The following is a 21,170-nucleotide window of genomic DNA, read 5'->3' on the forward strand; positions in this document are numbered from 1 at the left end:
ATTCATATAAAGGAGCAGAAAGACTTGAGGAAGCAATGATAGTATCCTAATCCTATGCACATTTTACACCATGTGTCACCATCATTACTGTGTGATTTATGTGTCTACAGTAAGACATCCCATTTGTGGTTATGTAACAGATAATTGTCTCTGTGTTTTATCCTGTTATTGTGGAATATTCTCTGGTCTAATGGATGAAAAAAAAGCCATCTGCATGGCTCTTAGCTCGGAGACACCAAACTTTAAATGGGCACAGTCATTAGAACTAATTTTGCTATTGCACTCCTTATGGTAAATAAAAAATCTTCCTAATGTACTTTATTTAAAAAAAAAAAATGAAGTTTTCTATGTTTTATTTGTGTTTAAAAAAGCTGCCACTAGGCGTCTTCCTACTTGTCCGGAGCACATTTCCCCCCATCTCATGCACAGACTTTGGATTCTTGCTGGCCTGGCAAAAGTCCAAAATCAGGAAATGCAGTCTGGAGTGCTGAGGGTGTGTGTGCAGCCATAGCTAGTCATAGCTCATCTCACACTGAACTGCTCTGGGCTGTGTGTAGCAGAGTGAGGGAGGAAGTTCTCCCCTGTATGGCTTCAGATGATGTCACGCCTGCTGGGGAACGCCCCTTGCCAGTCTTTGAACCTGACTGGGACTGAGCAGAAAATACAGAGCAATATCAAGATAGAAAACTGTGAGGATTATAACATTTAACAAGATCATGATCACACATACTGAAAGAAAACCACTTATACATAGAACAAATGCCACACAGGCCACTCAACCATATACGGGCACATACAATTGCAATGACATATCTTCCTAACCCCTAAATATAGCACATAAAATGTCTTGCAAAGTATTTTCTCACATACACCTGTTCTAATTCTCAATCATTAAAGGGATTTAAGAAGAACATAAATAATAATACAACAAAACTCACCTATTAAACCCAACTCTGCTCAAGCAATGGTACCCCTGAGGTCCCCTGCTGCCTATGGTGGTTTTTGCTGGTATTGCTGGAACATGTCGTGTCCCGATACAGAACATGGTTCTGTACAGTTTCCTAAAGTCCCCTCAGGTAGAGTCCCTCAAGTCCACAGGGCTCTCTGGCAGGATCCCCCTCGGTCTTTAATATGATTTCTATTGTACATTAATTCTGTGTTATTTATTTCAGTCAATATAAACTATGTGCAAAGGTTATTAGGATGTTTAAACTGTATAGGACCTTCCTAAGGTCATGTGATATGGTCATATGATATGTAATCACCTGATACGCAGAGTTCCAGAGGCACAGGTAACCACAGGCAACCGGCAACCAATGGGCTTTAGTCAAGCCCCCTGATATATAAAGGGCTGTAGTCTCCACACTAGCCCTCTTGGTTCCTGCTCTTAGTTCCTGGACAGTAAAGTAAGCACCAGTCCTGTACAAGTTCAGTCCAGTAGAGCTAGGCCAAATCCTACAAGTCTTTAGCCACATGTAATCTGTAAGTCTCATCTATGTCTACATGTCAAGTCTCTACTTTCCCTAACAAAGTCATAACAGTAGCACAGTGGCCTGCATCATCATTATTATCACTATAAGTCCAAGCAAGCCTGAGAGGTTCCCTGTGTCCCGGTCACCTCTGTGGAAGTTGGAGTGTAAGAAATGTTATACTGCCTTCTTCAGTAAAGTTCCAGTTGCATCAAAACCTGCTTTGGACTCTCATTTTAAAAATGCAGTTTCTGGGTTGATTGTCGGCAGTGCCCAACAACATACAACCAAAACCTGGCGTCACGAACACGACAAGGGATTATACCACCATCTGTCCCTGGGCTATTACCACCTGCCCTACTACTACCTGCACTACACCACCCGGGTACCACAAACATATCTGAAACAAGCAATTACAGACATGGGCCGACATTTATCATTGTCTTTAGACTGGTTTTTGTGTCTAGAAAAGGTGCAAAAAAGGCGCAAGCAGGGTTTATTTGCGCCTTTTTTTCGCCTTTTGGTTTCCACATTTCTGCTGATTTTGAGTTGCACTCCACTGATTTTGGCAATACACATGACATGGAAGGGTTTTATGAACTGCGCCTTTTTGTGAAAAGGCACAAAAAAGGCGCAAAGCCACTGAAAATTCTCTAAAACTACACCAGCCCAGACTTAGCTTAGCTCCAATAAAAATGTAAAATGCCTTTTTTTCCCATTTTACCCCTATAAAAAAAATTATTAATACACATATTTGGTATCGACACGTGCGTAAATCTCCGAACTATTAAAATATAATGTTATTGATCCCGTACGGTGGACAGCGTGAACGTAAAAAAATTGCTGCTTTTTTATCACAATTTATAAAAAAATATAATTTTTTTTTATGAAAGCTTATAAAATGCTGTCTGGGCATGCTTGGAGTTGTAGTTTTGCAACATCTGGAGGGCTACAGTTTGGAGACCACTACTTAGCTGTCTCCAAACTGTTCTTCCCCAGTTGTTGCCTAACTACAACTACTAGCATGCCTTTTGGCTGTCAGTGCATGCTGGGAGTTGTAGTTTTGCAAACAGCAGGAGGCACACTGGTTGGGAAAACCCTGAGCTAGAGTCTGTTTCTTAACTCAGTGATTCCAACCCGTGTGCCTCCAGTTGTTGCAAACCTACAACTCCTAGAATGCACTGACAGACCGTACATGCTGGGAGTTGTAGTTTTGCAACAGCTGGAGGCACACGGGTTGGAATCACTGAGCTAGAGTCTGTTTCCTAACTCAGTGGTTCCCCACCAGTGTGCCTACGGCTGTTGCAAAACTACAACTCCCAGCATGTACGGTCTGTCAGTGCATGCTGGGAGTTGTAGTTTTGCAACAGCTGAAGGCTTGGAGAGCCCCACCCCCATGTGAATGTACAGGGTACATTCACACGGGTGGGGGTTTACAGTGAGTTTCCTTCTACAAGTTTGCGCTGTGCCAAATTTTCCAGAAAACTCACTGTGAACCCCCGCCTGTGTGAATTTACCGTAAAAACACTACATTACACTAACACAAAATAAAATGTAAAACACTACATATACACGCTTACACGTCCCCCCCCCTCCCCCAATAAAAATGAAAGACGTCTCATATGGCAGTGTTTCCTAAACGGAGCCTCCAGCTGTTGCAAAACAACAACTCCCAGTATTGCCGGACAGCCATTGACTGTCCTGGCAGGCTGGGAGTTTTGCAACAGCTGGAAGCACCCTGTTTGGGAAACACTGCCGTAGGGTTTTGGTAGAGACAAGCCCCATCCTTGTATCCGGGTCTGCCCCTACTGCTAATTCCTAATTTAGGCCTCAAATGCACATGGATCTCTCATTTCAGAGCCCTGCTGTATTTCAAGGCAACAGTTTAGTGCAACATATGGGATATTTCCGTACTCAGGAGAAATTGTGTTACAAATTTCACTCCTTATTAAAAGGTAGAGTTGGGGTCTACACCAGCCTGTTATTGTAAAAAAATACAAACATTTACACTAACATGCTGGTGTTGCCCCATACGTTTCATTTTCACAAGTAGTAAAAGGAGAAAAAGACCCCCAAAATTTGTAATGCTATTTCTTCCAAGTATGGAAATACCCCATGTGTGGATGTAAAATGCTCTTTGGACGCACAACAGGGCTCAGGAGTGAGAGCGCACTATGTACATTTGAGGCCTAAATTGGTGATTTGCACAGAGGTGGCTGTTACGGCAGTTCTGACATGAACGCAAAAAAAAACAAAAAAAAAAAACACATGTGATCGCATTTTGGAAACTAGACCCCTCAAGGAACCTTTAACACCCCACAGGTCTTTGACAAATTTTCGTTACAGTTGGACGTGAAAATAAAAAATTTGTTTTTTTTCCCCCTGAAATGCTGGTGTCACCCCAATTCTTTTTCATTTTCACAAGGGGTAATAGGAAAAAAATTCTCCCAAAATTTGTAACACCATTTCTTCTGAGAAAGGAAATATTCCATATGTGGATGTAAAGTGCTCTGCTGGCGCAGTGCAGGGCTCAGACGAGGAGTGCCTTTGGGCTTTAGGAGAGAGTCAGGAATTGAAGGCCATGTGCTTTTACAAAGCCCCCATGGTACCAGAAAAGTGGAACCCTCCCCCACATGTGACCCCATTATGGAAACGACACCCCTCACGGAATGTAATAAGGGGTACAGTGTGCATTTACACCCCACAGGTGTCTGACAGATTTTTTGAACAGTTGTCCGTAAAAATGAAAAATGTTACTTTTCATTTGCACAGCCCACTTTTCCAAAGATCGGTCAAGCACCAGAGGGGGGGAATAAATCCCTGTACCCCTTATTAAATTCTGTGAGGGGTGTAGTTTCCAAAATGGGGCAACATTTCCAAAATGGGGCAACGGGGGGGTGCACTGTTCTGGCACCACGGGGGCTTTTTAAATGCACATGGCCCCCGACTTCCATTCCAACCAAATTCTCTTTCAAAAAGCCCAATGGTGCTCCTTCTCTTCTAAGCATTGTAGTTCGCCCGCAGAGCACTTTGCATCCACATATGAGGTATTTCCATAAAATTTCGGGTAACACCAGCATTTTATTTTTTTTACGTCCCAATTTAACAAAAGTGCATCAATCACCTGTGGGGTGTTAAGGCTCACTTTACCCCCTGTTACATTCCTTGAGGGGTGTAGTTTCCAAAATAATGTGCCATGTGTTTTTTGTTTCTTACTGTTGTGGCATCATTGGGGCTTCCTAAATTCGACATGTCCCCCAAAAACCATGTCAGCAAAATTCGCTCTCCAAAAGCCCAATGTTGCTCCTTTCCTCCTTTCCTTCTGAGCCCTCTAGTGCACCCACAGAGCACTTTACATCCACTTTTGGGGGGCCTTTTTACCTTTTACTCCTTGTAAAAATGGGAAAAAAAATGGGGCTACAATAACATTATTTTGCTGCTATTCCTGTGAGACGCCTAAAGGGTTAACAAACTTTTTGAATGTCATTTTGAATACTTTGAGGGGGGCCGTTTTCATAACGGGGTCCATTTTAGGGGATTTCCAACATTAAGACCATCATATTCACTTCAAAACTGGTCCCTGGAAAAATCTGATTTTGAAATTTTTGTTAAAAATTGGAAAACTTTGAAGCACCCTGATGTCTTCAAAAAGTAAAAACATGTTAAATTTATAATGCCAACACAAAGATAACATATTGTATATGTGAATCTATATGTAATTTATTTGACATGCCCCTTTTCCTTATAAGCAGAGTGCTTCAAAGTTAGAAAAATGCTAAATTTTCAATTTTTTTCCTGAAATTTGGGAATATGTCACGAAAAAACAATCTTGGGATCAAATTTATAAGTAAAAGCATCCCTGCGTTATTAATGCATAAAGTCATAGAGGTCAGATTTGAAAAAAATTCTCCCATTCTTAGGGTCATAATGGGCTCCGTTCCCAAGGGGTTAAAGGTCCTTTATACATAACACACATAAGACTATACATAATATATATTACTAATGGGGTGACACTGCAGGAGAGCCCCTAGAACAGACGGACTGACAGGGCCTAAATACTGTACGGGACCATATCCTATACTGGGACATCACACTAGCACCTCTATCCTCACTGTGCACTCCTAAACAGAAAATCCTCAATATTTAGTATTTGTACCCAATTTCCCACCACACATCTAGCTGCAGAGTCATTCAGAGGTTCTTCAACAATCAGGAACAGGGTGATGAGGGTTCGTCAAATGAACATCAAAGGAAGTGACCAATGTGAGATGCCACTCCATTTGTCGTCTTTGGAATTGCTGGACATAGCCGAGCGCTATACTTAGCTATCTCTGGCAGCTCCATAGAGTGCTGCCACAATTTGACACTCCATTTAAAACAAATACTTAATATTGTGGAGGTCCCAGTGGTTTGATTCCCCTCCCCCTCCCTTTCCTGTGAATAGAGGATAAGTGTTGTAACTTGGAATACCCCTTTAAGGTTTATAAAATTTTGTTCAGTAGAAGATGAGATTTTGTTTATGGAGGGGCTAATGGACGGGCAATAAGTATGTAGCCCAAGTGCAACTACCAGGGAAGATGCTTGTGTAAAATAAATTGAGTATTACCTCTCAGACATTGAATGTCACTCAGGAGAGAAATTGCTGAAAGGGTTGAGAATGAGAGAGAAGTTGTACCAGGAGGCATTAGGCATTGACCGCTGTGTGTAAAGACTATGATAATAGTCAGACCTGTAGGTCCTTGGAATACAAAAAAAAGCAAAAGGCACCTCCTTTGTGAATCCTTCCAGTGAGAGAAACCAAAAGCAGGTGAGTCAAGCACCAACTCACCTTGGAAGGCTGTGCTGATCCCGGCACAACACGTACAAAGACAAGTAAGGACTGCAGCTACTTTTTCCAATACGCTCCAGGCGAGATACAAAGACTTCCAGCTCCACACCCCACCCAACAAAGAGGATCCAACGTGCACTGTCCACCATAAAAGTAAAGGATACTCTACTATGCCAGTAGGTTTTAATCGTAAAAACTTGATAAAAATGTACCTTTTTAAAATGGTACATTTTTATCAAGTTCTTATGATTAAAACCTACTGGCATAGTAGTGTATCCTCTACGTTTATGGTGGGCAGCGCACGTTGGATCCTCTTTGTTGGGTCAAGTGTGAAGCTGGAAGTCTCTGTAGGTCCTTGGGGCACAGCTTGAGGCTAGTAAGTCTAAAATGTATTGGGGCTAGTGGACAGAGCATTGTTAGAGTCACTAAGCAATTTGTATGTAGGACTGCTTTCCCCTATAGTTTCCCCTAAAGTCAGGAGGACTGAAGTGTTAAATGAGAAATACTATTCAAATAGTCCTTTTTTTTTTTTTTTTGTATTGTATTGTCACTTCATGTTGGAGTTAACTATTACTGTAAAGAGGCATTTACATTGTTATAGATGGTGTACATGATATGTGTTATTTGTAACCATTTCCTAAATAATTTTTTCACTGTGCATGGTCAGAGTAATTCCAGAAAAGGGTAGGGGCACATCAGATATCATAACCCACGAAAGTACCTGGACTTCACCATACAAAAGGCTTGTGCAAACATGTGAACAATGCTTCGGCTGGATATGCTGTGGTAACAGGTAGCCATCCTTAGATTCATAATGGTGTAATAGAATGTAAGTCACCCATGCCAGTTTTGATGATATCATTGCCCCTGTAACACTGTCCCATTCACCATTTTAGATTTAAAAGGATACATTTATTGAAGCAGAAACTCAAAAGGAAGACATAGATGGCGTGCATGAACAGATCTGAGTACAATCATAATGCAATTGATCATTGTAAGGTTGGCACCTTCTTTACGGTTGAAAACTGTTTACCCTGGAGCCCTGTCGACAAGTAGCAGTACAGCTCTTTAGGTTTGACCTACAACAGCCACTAGAAAAATGATGGCCCATAAAAAGCATTATTACCATTAGGAGGTTGTAAGTCATCAGTAACATTGCAGTGCTTGTACGTTCATTGCCCTGAAATCCTGGAATCAGGGAAGAGTGCATCAACGACTGCTGGAATGTGGCTCTGGCCAGTGCCAAAGGGTAGTGCTGGCAACTAAGGGGGTTCTGGAGGATTAGGTCGAAGGGAGGCAGATGTATTATATAGCCGGGTGGCACATTAGCCTAAAGTCAGTGGAGTCTGTGAGCAGGGGGATCTGCAGTGAGAGAGAAAAAGTCCACAAGGAAAGCTTGTTTCTTAGCTCAAGATTTACAGTGTGAGAAGGTTTTAATTGACAGTGAACTCAGAATAGGCCCTAAATTATAATAAATATAAGTTAAAGGAATGTCTTAAATATTGAAGGACTGTCCTTTGGACAAGACATTAATATTTCATTTATTGAGGCCTGACCCCTGGGGCTCCTACCAATCAGCAGAATGTAGGAACTGCAGCTCTTACCCACCCCCCTACCCATTTATTGTTTACACAGACACATTATTTCCCCAATATAGCCTGCCTTTCTGCCACATTAACCCCTTAATGACAATGGACGTAAGTGTATGTCATGGTGCGGTGGTACTTAGCGCACCATGACGTAAGTTTACGTCATGTATATGACCGCAAGGACCGGACCAGTCCTCGCTTCATGCACGGCAGATCCCGGCTGCTGTCAGCAGCCAGGGACCCGCTGGTAATGGCGGAGATCAGCGATTGTGCTGATGTCTGCCATTAACCCTTCAGATGCCGTAATCAATACAGATCACGGCAACTGCGGCAGTGCGGCACTTAAAATGGATGATCAGAACACCCGCAGCGCTGCTGTGGGGATCCGATCATCCAGCATGGGGGCCGGTGGTACATCTCCAGAAGTCTTCTGCTCTGGTGCATAGCATAGTCTTCTGCTCTGGTGCTATGCATAGCACTGAACAGTATGAGCAATAAAATGATTGCTATGAATAGTCCCCAAAAGGGACATAAAAAGTGTAAACAACAAAAAAAGTTAAGAAAAAGTAAAAAAAAAAATTGTAAAAATACTGGAAAAATCCCCTCCCCAATAAAAATGTAAATTGTTCCTTTTTCCCATTTTACCCCCAAAAAGCATAAAAAAATATATAAATAAACATATTTGGTATTGGCGCATGTGTAAATGTCCGAACTATCAACATATAATGTTAATTATTGCGTATGGTGAACGGCATAAACGTTAAAAAATATAAGTAAAAAATTTCAGTTTTTTTGTCACATTTTATTCCAAAAATAATCAATAAAAACTAAAATGAAAAAGTTATAGGTGGTCAAATTAGGGCAATTATAGACATACTAATTTTGTTAAAATAGTTTGAGATTTCTTTTAAGGTGGTACAATTATAAAAAAAGCATATAACATGGGTATCATTTTAAACATCACCTAAAACGTGGCACATGTAAATACAGCTTCATGCCTCTTCTTGGGGATATACAACCCAGTTGAGTAAAATGAGTTCAGTACATTTTAATAGACAAAACATATTCATTGTCTCTTGGAAGCAAAACACGCAGTATAAGCCATATTTGCAGCTATAGTGAGTTAGATTAACTGTGTATGTGAGAGCATTTATTACTGGCCGGGACTTTCTACTTTTGTCTTACAGACTAAACACAGCAATTCATAAGACCACACATACAATGGTTATGAATCATTGCATTTATTCAAGTCTTGATAAGTAGAACATAGCAATAAAACTTTTCTGCATTGTTGAATTTTGAATATTATACTGAGATCTGCTTATTATATATTCTTGCAAGTTCAGACAAACTGAATTCATCTGGAAGTCATAAAGATCTATGATCGAAAAATGAAAAATGATTGCTCATTGTTACTCGTGATGCAACAAGTTGCAAGAAAACTATAATTCAGATAAAATCCTAATAGTTATCTATAGCTGACTCACCTACGTTTATTGGGGACTTACATGAACAGTATTGCATTATTAGAGATGGAGACTAGAGATGAGCGAATCGAAGTTGACGAACCCAAATTCGTTATGTATTTCATGAAAAATTTGATTCACAACGAATACGAATATCGCCGCGATTCTATCGCGCTAATCACTTCATTAAACTCCATTTTACAGCGTTCCAGGCTATTGGAGACCTAAGATGGCTGATCCACATGTGAGTACATGGGTAGGGGATTATGGGAGGGCGGGAAAAAGCGGCGGGAATGAAGGTAGGCGGGCTGACCCTGAATCACATGTGAGATGCAGCCTATCAGTGTTCACTGATCCCTGTGATGTCACAGCCCCTATATAATCGGCGGCCATCTTAACTCTCTTCATTTCATCTATGCACTCAGATGGAGAGAACGGGACTGTGTGTGTGTGAATAGCTCATACCACAGCGTTACACTGCAACTGCTAGTCACATCAGCATTAGGGAAAGGCAGGAGTGCAGAGTGCTTTGCTGTAACACTGAGAAGGATCATTGATAGCTAAACCTCCTATTCACGTTATTGAGCATTGCAGCAGAGAGGGGCAGATAGCTGTCAGCTGCCTCATACAGATCTCCAAGCTGCGTGAACTTTCTGAAGCATCTTATCTCCTCATTTTTCAGCTCTATTGAGTTTTTTTTCCTTCACAAATCTTCTGCTGCTCAGAATTGTGTGACCGAGGGTTGAATTTAGGGTTGAATCCCTGGATTTTTTCTTTCTGGTGCTGCACTGTTGGGTTCTGCTGCTGTTCAGAAATACATGATTGTTCAGTGGACTGTAGTGCATTTGTACAATTTTGTACCTGTTAAGAGAGAGGAGAAAGCATTGACCGCTCACCCAGAAATCACACACCTTCTGTGCGCGGATCCACCAGTCCTGCCTCCGGTTTCAAGTAGCAGACAAAAACGAAATTATTGTCCAGCACCAGGATGTGGATAAAAACGGGTTTCTTTATTCAATGAAGACAGCTACATACATGAAATCTCTGACGCGTTTCACGCTTTCGGGCTTAGTCATAGAGTGGCATACAACACATAAGAACACATATATATATACTAAAATTACTTCTCACCAATTGGTGATAAAACAGATGGAAAATACGAAACGGATTCGGTATATTCAAAAAACATGTACTGGATTCACCAGAAATAAACATTATATTGTGGATGCAGTGTGAATAACATTCAAGGCACAAGCGAGAACTGCGACAAATATATAGATTTATCAGAATGAATATATATGATATCTAAAAAAGAGAAAGAGAGATTTTTCCTTTTATATATAAAAAGAATTGCAAAAAAATATATATATTGCACAAACCGCAGGAAAAATCGCATGTGTCTGAATATATGCCACAGTGTCCAATACCATATTTAAGCAGGGACCATTATCAAAATAAGTGATTGATAATATGAATAACGACACATTCCTTTTTATATATCAAACACCCAAATGGGAAGTAGAAATTAATATGTCATAATCAAATCCAATCTATGATTTAAACCAGTTGGGTGTCTGGTATTCATAACAAATATCCAGTAAGTCTCCCTGTTTAGTAGTTTTCTACGGAGATCTCCTCCCCTAATGTTATATTTAACCTTTTCGATACCCATAACTACAAGAGATGTAACATCCCCTTTATGAATATCTCTAAAATGTTTGCTCAACGCTGAGATATTGAATTTATCAGTACGGACATCGGAAATATGTCTCCTAATTCTTTCTTTTAAATGGTTGCTAGTACAACCAACATATTGTTGGCAGCAGACTGTACATGCTGCCAGATAAACCACCGATGATGTATTGCAGTTCACAAAGGTCTTTATAACATATTTTCTACTCGTAACATACGATTCAAACTCCTTACTAACCTTCATATGTGAACAAGTAACACATTTTCGGTGGCCACATCTCCAGTTTCCCGTGCTGTTCAACCAAGTACTGGCTGCCGCACTGTCTGTATTACCACTAAAGAGACTGGGTGATACTTTAGATCCTAAAGACGGACCTCTTCTGGACACTATATTAACACCCCCAGATACTGAGTTTCTCAAAGTGGATCCATTTCAAGTAATGGTAAATATTTATTGATAATGTGTCTAATACCTGCAAACTGTCTACTATATGCAGTAATGAAAGTTGGCTTGCGTTTCTCTTGTTTTTTCCACCCATCTCTGTCATCTCTCCTACTTTCTCCAATTAAATCTCTTCTATCTATTTTCTCCACTTTATTTTTAGCAATCTCTATATCCTTTTTTCCATACCCTCTTTCAACAAATTTTTTGTTCCCAAATCTTTTTTTCTTTTTCGTATTTTTCTGGATCAGAACAGTTGCGTTTAATTCGACATAATTCACCGAAAGGAATATTTTTTACAACATGTCGTGGGTGGCAGGATGTGGCAAGTAAAACAGAATTTGTTGCCGTTTCTTTTCTATACGGACTTACCACAAACCTGTCATCCCGGCATGTCACTGTAATGTCCAAAAAATTCACAGAAATATTATCAAAATGGGAGGTAAATTTTAAATTGAGATTATTATCATTTATATAGCTCATGAATCGCTCAAATTCACTTTCTGTCCCCCTCCACACCAGCAGTAGGTCGTCTATAAAACGAACCACCCACTGGATGTGGTGGGAGAAAGGGTTGGAGGATGAAAAAAGAAAACATATTTCCCAGTAGATCATGAAAATGTTAGCCAAGGAAGGCGAATATTTAGCCCCCATCGGAGCTCCCCTGGATTTAAGGTAATACTGGCCATCGAACATAAAAAAATTGTTATGTAACAGATAGTTTAATGCCATAAGAATGTATTCCTTCAATCCAGGGGAGTAACTACTGAACTGATCCAGACAGTATTCTACAGCTTCCATGCCTTTGACCCAGGGTATAGAGGGATATAGTGCTATGACATCACATGTGGCCAGGGCCAAACCAGGCTCACAGTTAATATCATCAAGCAAATTGATGATATGTTTTGTATCTCTTATATATGTGGGAGTTATTTTTGTAATAGGCTGTAGATAATGATCCACCCACTCCCCCAAACGTTCCACAAGGGAGCCTATACCCGCCACAATGGGTCTTAAGGGTGGCGGGAAGATTCCCTTGTGGACCTTGGGGAGTGAGTGGAAAATGGGCATCACAGGATTTTTAACAAATAAATATTCCTCTAACTTTTTGTCGATAACACCTAGAGCTACCCCCTCACTTAAGATTTTTTTCAATTTCAATTGACACCCAGATGTGGGATTGTTCTGTAATTTTTTATAGATATTGGCATCCGCCAACATTTCTAAATTAAATTTTTTGTACAATCCTGCATCCAAGATTATTGTATTTCCACCTTTGTCGGCATTTCTAATGGTGATATAATCATTTCCCATTAACTCTTTTAATGCTAACATTTCTGCTTTATTTAAGTTACCAGCATGATTTTTACATTGACTGTGTAATTTCACTAAATCATTTTCAACCAATTCCTGGAATCTATCCAGGGCCTCCGAACGGGAGGCCACAGGATAGAACCCAGGATTGGCCGTACAAAACTTCCCCCCTACATCATCACACATTGCAGCAGACTCATTTTCCAAAATATGTAAATTCAATAGGGTCTTTTGATCTATAAAATGATGGCATCCTGCAGCAGAAACATTATTGGTGACATTTCTTTCAGATGTTAGATTACAATCAATCTCTTCAATTTGTGAAAAATGTCTCTGCAAAGTAAGATCACGTGCAAACTTATTTACATCTAGAATTGTGCCAAGTAGATTGAAATTGCAAGAAGGTACAAAATTAAGTCCCTTACTGAGAAGCTGCAAGTGAGGAACAGTCAATGTACATGCAGATAAGTTCAATACAGACGTTATTTCTGAACTATGGCTGATCGAAGTGGGTACCTGTTTGCGTCTGTGTTTGCGGCCAGTTCTTCGACATCTGTGCTTTTGCGGTTTTTTGAAATCGCACCACCGCTCGCATCCAGCCGATGACAGGTATCCAAAGATTCCATAGAAGAAGATGAGAAGGGTCTCCCGATGCTATCGTCATGTGAGCTATCAGAAAAACTCACTTTTCTCTCTGACTTCTTTTTATTTTTATTTCTCTTGTTTTTGTTACTCCATTTTTTGTTTCTTTGGCTACTTTGTGAGTTGGGGGTTCTCAAGATGGATTTAGGCGTGTCTGTCAGTCCACCATTATTCTTATATAGGAACCACGTGAAGATTTGGTCCTGCTGATAGTCCTCAGTATCCTTTTGGAACTTCGTTTTTTTAATATCTATAATTTTTTCTTCAATATTTTGCAACTTTTCCAGGACTTTATTTTCCATGGATTTATAATCTTTATGATCCTGAAAATGGCCCAACTCAGTTTTAATTTTTGTCATTTCCTCTTGTAGAGTAACCAGTTCCATTAGTTCTTCTTCTACAGTATATGACATTAACTTCTTTGAACAGTCCAATAGTGCTGCATCCCATTTTGTTTAAAATTTTGGAGAATAGGTTTTGATGGGTCTTTTTTTAAGGCGCAAGCCTCTAGGCACAATGTCTTTTGTCAAATAAGTAGATAGAGTCTTGTGGTTCCACCATACTCTCATTTCTTTAGCAAGTGAACTTTCCATCTGTTTAAAAACAAAAAGTTAGAGGAATATTTATTTGGAAATACAATAATCTTGGATGCAGGATTGTACAAAAAATTTAATTTAGAAATGTTGGCGGATGCCAATATCTATAAAAAATTACAGAACAATCCCACATCTGGGTGTCAATTGAAATTGAAAAAAATCTTAAGTGAGGGGGTAGCTCTAGGTGTTATCGACAAAAAGTTAGAGGAATATTTATTTGTTAAAAATCCTGTGATGCCCATTTTCCACTCACTCCCCAAGGTCCACAAGGGAATCTTCCCGCCACCCTTAAGACCCATTGTGGCGGGTATAGGCTCCCTTGTGGAACGTTTGGGGGAGTGGGTGGATCATTATCTACAGCCTATTACAAAAATAACTCCCACATATATAAGAGATACAAAACATATCATCAATTTGCTTGATGATATTAACTGTGAGCCTGGTTTGGCCCTGGCCACATGTGATGTCATAGCACTATATCCCTCTATACCCTGGGTCAAAGGCATGGAAGCTGTAGAATACTGTCTGGATCAGTTCAGTAGTTACTCCCCTGGATTGAAGGAATACATTCTTATGGCATTAAACTATCTGTTACATAACAATTTTTTTATGTTCGATGGCCAGTATTACCTTAAATCCAGGGGAGCTCCGATAGGGGCTAAATATTCGCCTTCCTTGGCTAACATTTTCATGATCTACTGGGAAATATGTTTTCTTTTTTCATCCTCCAACCCTTTCTCCCACCACATCCAGTGGGTGGGTCGTTTTATAGACGACCTACTGCTGGTGTGGAGGGGGACAGAAAGTGAATTTGAGCGATTCATGAGCTATATAAATGATAATAATCTCAATTTAAAATTTACCTCCCATTTTGATAATATTTCTGTGAATTTTTTGGACATTACAGTGACATGCCGGGATGACAGGTTTGTGGTAAGTCCGTATAGAAAAGAAACGGCAACAAATTCTGTTTTACTTGCCACATCCTGCCACCCACGACATGTTGTAAAAAATATTCCTTTCGGTGAATTATGTCGAATTAAACGCAACTGTTCTGATCCAGAAAAATACGAAAAAGAAAAAAAGATTTGGGAACAAAAATTTGTTGAAAGAGGGTATGGAAAAAAGGATATAGAGATTGCTAAAAATAAAGTGGAGAAAATAGATAGAAGAGATTTAATTGGAGAAAGTAGGAGAGATGACAGACATGGGTGGAAAAAACAAGAGAAAGGCAAGCCAACTTTCATTACTGCATATAGTAGACAGTTTGCAGGTATTAGACACATTATCAATAAATATTTACCATTACTTGAAATGGATCCACTTTTGAGAAACTCAGTATCTGGGGGTGTTAATATAGTGTCCAGAAGAGGTCCGTCTTTAGGATCTAAAGTATCACCCAGTCTCTTTAGTAGTAATACAGACAGTGCGGCAGCCAGTACTTGGTTGAACAGCACGGGAAACTGGAGATGTGGCCACCGAAGATGTGTTACTTGTTCACATATGAAGGTTAGTAAGGAGTTTGAATCGTATGTTACGAGTAGAAAATATGTTATAAAGACCTTTTGTCACGATTCGGCTGGCTGGAGGTGGATCCTCTGCGCCAGAGAGGGATTGGCGTGGACCGTGTTGGTGGACCGGTTCAAAGTTGCTACTGGTATTCACCAGAGCCCGCCGCAAAGCGGGATGGTCTTGCAGCGGCTGGTATCCACCAGCAACGGCTCAACCTCTCTGACTGCTGAAGATAAGCGCGGTACAAGGGAGTAGACAAGAGCAAGGTCGGGCGTAGCAGAAGGTCAGGGCAGGCAGCAAGGATCGTAGTCAGGGGCAACGGCAGGAGGTCTGGAACACAGGCTAGGAACACACAAGGGAACGCTTTCACTAGCACAATGGCAACAAGATCCGGCGAGGGAGTGCAGGGGAAGTGAGGTATAAGTAGGGAGTGCACAGGTGAACACACTGATTAGGCCTGCTGCACCAATCAGTGGCGCAGTGGCCCTTTAAATTGCAGAGACCCAGCGCGCGCGCCCTAGGGAGCGGGGCCGTGCGCGGCGGGACAAGACAGACGGGGAACGGGTCAGGTACGGGAGCCGGGATGCGCATCGCGAGCGGGCGCCTCCGGCGTCGCAAATCGCATCCCGGCTGGGAGTGATATTGCAGCGCACCCGGTCAGCAGGTCTGACCGGTGCGCTGCGAATGAGAGGATGCTGCGAGCTCTCCGGGGAGGAGCGGGGACCCGGAGCGCTCGGCGTAACAGTACCCCCCCCCCCTTGGGTCTCCCCCTCTTCTTGGAGCCTGAGAACCTGAGGATAAGACTTTTGTCTAGGATGTTGTCCTCAGGTTCCCAGGATCTCTCCTCTGGGCCACAGTTTTCCCAATCCACCAAAAAAAATCTTTTACCTCTGACAATCTTTGAGGCCAGAATCTCCTTCACAGAGAAGACGTCAGACGAACCGGAAACAGGAGTGGGAGAAACAACTTTGGGAGAGAAGCGGTTAAGGATGAGTGGTTTAAGGATAGAGACATGGAAGGCATTGGGAATACGGAGAGAAGGAGGAAGAAGGAGTTTATAAGAGACAGGGTTAATCTGGCACAAGATTTTGAAATGACCAAGATAGCGTGGTCCCAGTTTGTAACTGGGGACACGAAAGCGGACATACTTAGCGGAGAGCCATACCTTGTCTCTGGGAGCAAAAATGGGGGGAGTTCTTCTTTTTTTATCAGCAAATTTTTTCATCCGGGATGAAGCCTGTAAAAGAGAATTTTGGGTTTCTTTCCATATGGTGGAAAGATCACGAGTCACTTCATCCACAGCGGGCAAACCAGAGGGCAAGGGAGTAGAAAGGGGAGGAAGAGGGTGACGGCCGTACACCACGAAAAATGGGGATTTAGCAGAAGATTCGGAGACTCTGAAGTTGTATGAGAATTCGGCCCATGGTAGAAGATCTGCCCAGTCATCCTGGCGGGAGGAAACAAAATGCCGTAAATAGTCACCCAGGACCTGATTAATTCTTTCTACTTGCCCATTGGATGGGGGATGATAAGAAGAAGAGAAGTTTAATTTGATCTTGAGCTGTTTACAGAGGGCCCTCCAGAATTTAGACACGAATTGGACGCCTCTATCCGAGACGATATGCGTGGGCAAACCGTGAAGGCGAAAAATGTGTACAAAAAATTGCTTTGCCAACTGAGGCGCTGAAGGAAGACCAGGAAGAGGAATAAAATGTGCCATCTTGGAAAATCGATAAACGACCACCCAAACAACTGTGTTGCCACGGGATGAGGGCAAGTCCGTAATAAAGTCCATACCAATCTGTGACCAAGGCTGTTCAGGAACAGGCAGAGGATGAAGGAGACCAGCAGGCTTCTGGCGAGGAGTCTTATCCCGGGCACAGATAGTACAGGCCCGCACGAAATCAACAACATCAGTCTCCAGAGTCGGCCACCAATAAAATCGAGAGATGAGTTGAAAGGATTTTTTGATGCCTGCATGGCCTGCGAGGTGGGAGGAGTGTCCCCATTTGAGAATCCCGAGACGCTGGCGTGGAGAAACGAAGGTCTTCCCTGGAGGAGTTTGCCTGATGGAAGCTGAAGAAGTGGAGATCAGACAGTCCGGAGGAATGATGTGTTGCGGAGAGACCTCTACTTCAGAGGCATCAGAAGAACGAGAGAGGGCATCGGCCCTAATTTTCTTGTTAGCAGGGCGAAAACGGATTTCAAAGTTAAAACGGGAAAAGAACAACGACCACCTAGCCTGGCGAGGGTTCAGTCGTTGGGCAGACTGGAGATAGGAGAGATTCTTGTGATCCGTGTATATAATAACTGGATATTTTGATCCCTCCAGCAGGTGCCTCCATTCCTCAAGCGCCAATTTAATGGCAAGTAGTTCTCGATCGCCAATGGAGTAGTTTTTCTCCGCCGGAGAGAAGGTCCTAGAAAAAAAACCACAAGTAACAGCATGCCCGGAAGAATTTTTTTGTAGAAGGACAGCTCCAGCTCCCACAGAGGAGGCATCTACCTCCAATAGAAAGGGTTTAGATGGGTCAGGTCTGGAGAGCACGGGAGCAGAAGAAAAGGCAGACTTGAGATGTTTAAATGCGTCTTCCGCTTGGGGAGACCAGGACTTAGGATTGGCATTTTTCTTGGTTAAAGCCACGATAGGGGCCACAATAGTGGAGAAGTGTGGAATGAATTGTCTGTAATAATTGGAGAACCCCAAAAAACGTTGGATAGCACGGAGTCTAGAGGGGCGTGGCCAATCAAACACGGCAGATAGTTTATCTGGGTCCATTTGTAGTCCCTGGCCAGAGACCAAGTATCCTAGGAAAGGAAGAGATTGACATTCAAAGAGACATTTCTCCATTTTGGCATAAAGTTGATTGTCCTGAAGTCTCTGAAGAACCATGCGGACATGCTGGTGGTGTTCTTCTAAGTTGGCAGAAAAAATCAGAATATCGTCCAGGTAAACCACAACACAGGTATATAGGAGATCACGAAAAATGTCATTAACAAAGTCTTGGAAGACGGCAGGGGCGTTGCACAGGCCAAAGGGCATGACCAGATACTCAAAGTGTCTCTCTGGTGTTAAATGCAGTCTTCCATTCGTCCCCCTCCCTGATGCGGATGAGATTATAAGCACCTCTTAAGTCCAGTTTGGTAAAGATGTGGGCGCCTTGTAGGCGATCAAAGAGTTCCGAGATAAGAGGTAAGGGGTAGCGTTTTTTTACTGTGATTTTATTAAGTCCGCGGTAATCAATGCAAGGGCGTAGGGAGCCATCTTTTTTGGACACAAAAAAAAAATACAGCTCCGACGGGAGAGGAGGACTTGCGGATAAACCCCTTTTTTAAATTCTCCTGGATGTACTCCGACATGGCTTGGGTTTCTGGAGCAGACAGAGGATAGATTCTGCCCCGGGGTGGAGTATTACCCGGGAGGAGGTCAATAGGACAGTCATAAGGCCTGTGAGGAGGTAAAGTCTCTGCTTGCTTTTTGCAAAAAACATCAGCATAGTCCAGATAAGCCTTATGAAGACCAGATACCGGGGGAACCACAGGGTCACGACTGTGAGTACTGGGAACCGGTTTAAGACAGTCCTTGTGACAAGAAGTACCCCAGTTCTTGATTTCTCCTGTGGACCAATCAAGGGTTGGGGAATGGCGTTGAAGCCACGGTAATCCAAGAAGAATTTCTGAAGTGCAGTTGGAGAGGACCAAAAATTAAATTTTTTCGTGATGGGGTCCGATGCACATTAGGAGAGGTTCCGTGCGGTAACGCACGGTACAGTCCAATCTTTCATTGTTAACAGAATTGATGTAGAGGGGTCTGGCGAGACTGGTCACCGGGATGTTGAACCTGTTGATGAGAGAGGCCAAAATAAAATTTCCTGCAGATCCGGAATCCAAGAAGGCCATAGCAGAGAAGGAGACGGTAGAAGAAGATATCCGCACAGGCACAGTAAGGCGTGGAGAAGCAGAGTTCACATCAAGAGCTGTCTCACCTTTGTGCGGAGTCAGCGTACGTCTTTCCAGGCGGGGAGGACGGATAGGACAATCCTTCAAGAAATGTTCAGTACCGGCACAGTACAGGCAAAGATTCTCCATGCGGCGTCGTGTCCTCTCTTGAGGTGTCAAGCGAGACCGGTCAACTTGCATAGCCTCCACGGCGGGAGGCACAGGAACGGATTGCAGAGGACCAGAGGAGAGAGGAGCCGGGGGGAGAAAACGCCTCGTGCGAACAAAGTCCATATCCTGGCGGAGCTCCTGACGCCTTTCGGAAAAACGCATGTCAATGCGGGTGGCAAGATGAATAAGTTCATGCAGGTTAGCAGGAATTTCTCGTGCTGCCAGCACATCTTTAATGTTACTGGATAGGCCTTTTTTAAAGGTCGCGCAGAGGGCCTCGTTATTCCAGGATAATTCGGAGGCAAGAGTACGGAATTGGATGGCGTGCTCGCCAACAGAAGAATTACCCTGGACCAGGTTCAGCAGGGCAGTCTCAGCAGAAGAGGCTCGGGCAGGTTCCTCAAAGACACTTCGAATCTCCGTGAAGAAGGAGTGTACAGAGGCAGTGACAGGGTCATTGCGGTCCCAGAGCGGTGTGGCCCATGACAGAGCCTTCCCAGACAGAAGGCTGACTACGGAAGCCACCTTAGACCTTTCAGTAGGAAACTGGTCCGACATCATCTCCAAGTGCAGGGAACATTGCGAGAGAAAGCCACAGCAAAACTTAGAGTCCCCATCAAATTTATCCGGCAAGGATAATCGAAGGCTGGAAGCGGCCACTCGCTGCGGAGGAGGTGCAGGAGCTGGCGGAGGAGAAGATTGCTGGAGCTGTGGCAATAGCTACTGTAGCATCACGGTCAGTTGAGACAGCTGGTGGCCTTGTTGCGCTATCTGTTGCGACTGCTGGGCGACCACCGTGGTGAGGTCGGCGACAACTGGCAGCAGGACTTCATCGGGATCCATGGCCGGATCTACTGTCACGATTCGGCTGGCTGGAGGTGGATCCTCTGTGCCAGAGAGGGATTGGCGTGGACCGTGTTGGTGGACCGGTTCTAAGTTGCTACTGGTATTCACCAGAGCCTGCCGCAAAGCGGGATGGTCTTGCAGCGGCGGTAGCAACCAGGTCATATCCACCAGCAACGGCTCAACCTCTCTGACTGCTGAAGATAAGCGCGGTACAAGGGAGTAGACAAGAGCAAGGTCGGACGTAGCAGAAGGTCAGGGCAGGCAGCAAGGATCGTAGTCAGGGGCAACGGCAGGAGGTCTGGAACACAGGCTAGGAACACACAAGGGAACGCTTTCACTGGCACAATGGCAACAAGATCCGGCGAGGGAGTGCAGGGGAAGTGAGGTATAAGTAGGGAGTGCACAGGTGAACACACTGATTAGGCCTGCTGCGCCAATCAGTGGATCAGTGGCCCTTTAAATTGCAGAGACCCGGCGCGCGCGCGCCCTAGGGAGCGGGGCCGCGCGCGCCGGGACAAGACAGACGGGGAATGGGTCAGGTACAGGAGCCAGGATGCGCATCGCGAGCGGGCGCCTCCTGCGTCGCGAATCGCATTCCGACTGGGAGTGATATTGCAGCGCACCCGGTCAGCAGGTCTGACCGGGGCGATGCGAATGAGAGGAT

The sequence above is a fragment of the Hyla sarda genome, chromosome 2, assembly GCF_029499605.1.
Source record: "Hyla sarda isolate aHylSar1 chromosome 2, aHylSar1.hap1, whole genome shotgun sequence".
NCBI lineage: Eukaryota > Metazoa > Chordata > Amphibia > Anura > Hylidae > Hyla > Hyla sarda.